The following is a 4,737-nucleotide window of genomic DNA, read 5'->3' on the forward strand; positions in this document are numbered from 1 at the left end:
GTTAGCTAACATACAGTGTGCTCTTGGCTTCAGGAGCAGATTCCTGTGATCGATGTGGAAATTCTTATGCCACCATAAAAATAGATGTTTAAAATGATGGTTAAGGGGTTGGGGCTCCTGGGTGGCTCAGTTGGTTGGGTGTCTGACTTTCACTCAGGTCGTGATCTCACAGTTTGTGGGTTCAAGCCCCGTGTCGGGCTCTGTGCTGACAGCTCAGAGCCCGGAGCCTGTTTCAGATTCTGTCTCCCTCTCTCTCTGCCCCTCCCCCACTCATGCTCTGTCTCTCTCAAAAATAAATAAACATTAAAAAAAATGATGGCTGGGGGCGCCTGGGTGGCGCAGTCGGTTAAGCGTCCGACTTCAGCCAGGTCACGATCTCGCGGTCCGTGAGTTCGAGCCCCGCGTCAGGCTCTGGGCTGATGGCTCAGAGCCTGGAGCCTGTTTCCCATTCTGTGTCTCCCTCTCTCTCTGCCCCTCCCCCGTTCATGCTCTGTCTCTCTCTGTCACAAAAATAAATAAACGTTAAAAAAAAAAATTAAAAAAAAAAAAAAAAAAAAAAAAGAATGTGATAGGCCCTATGCCCAGTACCATAGGCACGCAGATGGTTAAGACAGGCTTCCCACCCTTGTAGGAACTCATGATTTCACAGGGGAAATAAACAGAAGCTTAAACCATAACGCATAAGCACTAAATGGATGATGAAGCACTGACAAAGTGCAGAAGAGGGAGCCACAAAGTCATAAAACCACATTTCTTTTCGGTCATTTTGCTCCTTCTACTCACTACCCAGCTGTTAATTTATTTTATAAATATTTGAGTTTGTTCTTTGTCCATGCATCAGTTTTAAACACAGTAGACAACGCAGATGAGCAAGACTAGTCCATACTTTCATGGAGTTTATGCCCAGAGGAAATGGAATGCCAGAATAACTATATTGAGAAGAAATTGGGGCACCTGACCGGCTGAGTCAGTAGAGCATGCGACTCTTGATCTCAGGGTCGTGAGTTCAAGCCCCAGGTTGGGCGTGGAGTCTACTTTAAAAAATTCAAAGAAGGAGAAGAAGGAGGAGGAGGAGAGGGGGAGGGGAAGAAATGGACTTGGGCAATGAGAAGTATAAGTTGTTTTTGGAACATAGAAGAGGGGGGAAGACTTCAAGTTGGATCAGGGAAGTTACTAGAGAAATGCTGTTTGAACAGAACCTTGAATGGCTATGACGTGTCATCGGATAGACATCTTGGGAAGAATATGCTTGCAAAATAGAGTGAGTGAAAGGCAAAATGCAGGAGAAATTTCTTTGGTATCTGTAGAGTAGGAAACTAGAGCCAGATTTAGGATTTTGAAGGCCTTGGATAATATGCCAAGCTACCGTGTTATCACAGCAGTGCTCTAGGACAAACTTTAGACTGCACCAGGGTCACTTGGAGGCCTTGTCAGAACACAGGTTCCACCTCCACAGTTCCTGATTCACTCAGTCCAGAGTAGAGCTGAGAATTTGCATCTTGAGTAAGTTCCCAAGTGACTCTGATATTTGAGAACCACTCCTGGAGAATTAATCTGGTGACTGTGTGCAGTATAGATTAGAATGGGAGAGACCAGAGATGACAATGCCAGTCAGAAGATGGTGGTACCCATGTAGGTGGAAAGTGAGGGACTCAGCTGAAATCAATGGAAATAAGAGGGTCAACTATAATCAAGAATGGGTGTTTCCAAATAAAAATCCAGTACCATGTTGTTTTTTTGTTGGCCCCACTTGCAACTGAAGCAGTTGATAAATTCATAGACCGTTTAGGCAATGTACAACCAAAAATAAATTTCTATTAATATGATAATATAATTCTGAGTTCGTTCAAAGTTAGGTATTGATTAGAGGAGTAACTTCTTTTCAAGTTAAATGAAAAGGTATCTTTTATCTCTTCTGGTATTGACTTGGTGTCGAGAAATACAACTAAACCAGGAAGGTGTGCTAATGTGAGAATATCCCTTTTAATATTAGAAATTATATGTGGAGATCACAACTTTGAGCTCATAATTTAGAAATTGATGAGGCCACAAAAAGTCATTTAATCAATTCTTCTGCTCTCAGGAAAGATTACTTCCAAGATCTATCAAGATCTATAGTTGTATGTTTTATGTATGAAGATCACAAAGGTGAGACTCTTAAGAAAGGTGAGGGCAGGGTTAGGGGCTCTGGAAGGTTCAAATAACAATTCCTAATACTCAGAGTTTAGCCAAAAGCTACTTATTCAATACTATCATCCTACTAATTAGATAGCTTATAGCTAATTGAGGCAATATTTTCCTTTTCCTTTTCCTAGAGATTTATCCTGCAATAAAATAGAATATATTGAAAGACGTGCATTTGAATCTCTACCTTTTTTTGCAGTTTATGTAAGTTACAAATATAATTTCATTATATTTGGAATTTTTATTAAACTTAATTGTAAACCTCTTTGTTATTCATTTTGAATGAATGAAACTTTATTAGTCGAAAGCTACTAAAATTGTGTAGCAAATCTTTTTTGTCTGTGGCAAAGTTTGGTGTGAGAGTTATTATAGAGATCAGAGTGAATCGTTCTAGAGCAGCAGTTCTCTGCCAGGGTGCTTTTGCGTCCAGGTGACACTTGGTAGTGTCTAGAGACATTTGTGATTGTCAGACTGTAGATGTGCTCCTGGCATCTAGTGGGTGGAGGCCAGGGCTGCTGTCACACCCTACAGTTCACAGGGCAGCACCCCCCCCCCATAACAAAGATTATCCAACCATAAATCTCAACAGTGCTAAAGTTGTGAAACATTTTTCTAGAGAAATAAACTTACTTCTCTAGAAAAAAATACTTAACACAAGTATTTATTGAGCATTTACTGATTTGTATCTAATGCACCACATGTGTAAACATGAAAGTATAAATCTTTCATGCAAATATTTTTTTAAAAAGGCAAGCATCTTTCATAGTGAGATTTCTTTAGTGTATGGAGAGAGTATTGTGGTTATGTTTCGTTATCTATAAATTAGAATCACTGCCAAAGGATAAATATTCTGAAAATATCTTGTTTTTCTTCTTCGTTTGTGTCTTGTTTTTTTTTTTGTTGTTGTTGTTTTGTTTTGTTTTGTTTTGTTTTTTTGGTGTGTGTAGAAATCTTGGTTGCAATTTACTCACCAAACTGAGCTTTGGAACATTTCAGGCCTGGCATGGAATGCAGTTTTTACACAAGCTGTAAGTGAAACAGAAAATGAATACATGTAAAAAAAACAAAAAGCAAAAAACAAACTACATGTAAAAATATCCTACAGTGATTGGTTAGGTGTGTGTTAATAAACCCAGTATGAATTCTGGAAAGTAGGTCTTAAAATCCATTTTTGTTTTCAAATGAGGAAACAAACTAAGGTACAAAGAGGCCAAGAGACTTGTCTTAACTCCTAAATGGCACTCTCTGCCCTCCCTAGTACCCAGCTTTGTGTGGGCAGTGAAGGCCCCAAGCAAGTAACACCCAAGTCAGTATTGTCATGGGAATTCGTGACAGTGATGCTTCCCCAAGGTGTGCATGGTCCTTGAAATCCACTTCTGAATTTAACTTTGATTCCGGCTCACGTGCAAGTTTCCTGTGCAAAAGAGAACTGCGAAGAACTAAGTTTAGCACAGAGTTCTCCAGGCAGCAAAAGGTGTGGGTGCTTCCTCAGCCATCAGGAAAGCAGCAAGAACTCCTGAACACCTGCCACAGGGCACTGCTCTCCATGTGCTTTCTTTCCTGACCACTCTTCAATTAAGAAGTGTGTGACTCCCTTTCAGCCGGGACATTCTGTGATTTCTCTGTAAAAAAGCAAATCATACTGGGCATGTTCAGTGGCCTGAGGGGGATGTTGAGACTCAAGGTTGAAGACCCTCCTCTAAAGCAGACGCTGGAAAAGACTGTCTCACTGTCTTGTGGTTCAGAAATCCGATTTCACAGCTTATCTTCCGTTAGATGAAAGTGTTTACGGTGTGTCTGGAGCTGGAGTAAGTTCCTGCGGGTGCCCGAGAGCAGGGGCCTCCTCTCTCCTCTCATTAATTTGCTGATGCCTAACTTGGGGAAAGAATACTGAGGGTCAGTTTTTTGTTTTGCCAGCATGCCAGAGAACGGGCTCATTGAGTTTCTCCACCAAGAGGTTTTAGTGGTGTCAATAGAATGTCTTAAAAGTCACCACCTCTACTAAGCATCTTATAACACCCAGAGTCTCTTCTAAGAATCTGAATTTCATAGTCATGTAGGCAATACAGGACAAAATAGGGTGGAATCCGTTGATAACAATGAATGAATTCATTGAAAAACAATCCGTGCCACGCGCACTCTATGTCGACAATGTACTAAATACTGGGGGTACAAAGAATATACAGGGACTGTCCCCAAGAATCTTTCATACTGGAAAAAGGAGAAAAAGATGGCCTTTTTCTTGTAACTTACTAAGATATTTGTAAACTGGTGGAAACTCCTGTCTTGCCCGACTGAGATCTCTATCAGTTAACCATTTGTTTTCTTTCCTTTCCTTTGTCCTCGAGCAGCCAGAATCGCACATATCCCACCTGGGGCGGGGGCATGTGCTGACTTGTATTTTGCCCTCAACTTGCCCCATGCTCCCTCATCAATCTTACATGACAGAGAAAGGTAATTAAAGAACCAGAGCTAGCTGGTATTGAGAATAAATTAATACTCATGCCATGTGTGTTATGCCCAGAATTCGTGATCCCCAAATACCGCCAGGGA

The 4,737-nt window shown here is 41.0% G+C and overlaps 1 long non-coding RNA gene across 1 annotated transcript; it reads right to left on the reverse strand.

Moving 5' to 3' along the window:
- Nucleotides 1–3,081: 3,081 nt before the first annotated feature.
- Nucleotides 3,082–4,028, reverse strand: LOC121024463 (uncharacterized). Its single transcript, XR_005787707.1, has 2 exons — nt 3,915–4,028; nt 3,082–3,210 (listed from the first exon to the last, which is right to left on the reverse strand). It is a non-coding gene; the product is annotated as an uncharacterized LOC121024463 (long non-coding RNA).
- Between the last annotated feature and the right edge of the window lie 709 nt (nt 4,029–4,737).

Source organism: Herpailurus yagouaroundi, unplaced genomic scaffold (assembly GCF_014898765.1).
Source record: "Herpailurus yagouaroundi ecotype Mexico unplaced genomic scaffold, PumYag 65031, whole genome shotgun sequence".
Taxonomy (NCBI): domain Eukaryota; kingdom Metazoa; phylum Chordata; class Mammalia; order Carnivora; family Felidae; genus Herpailurus; species Herpailurus yagouaroundi.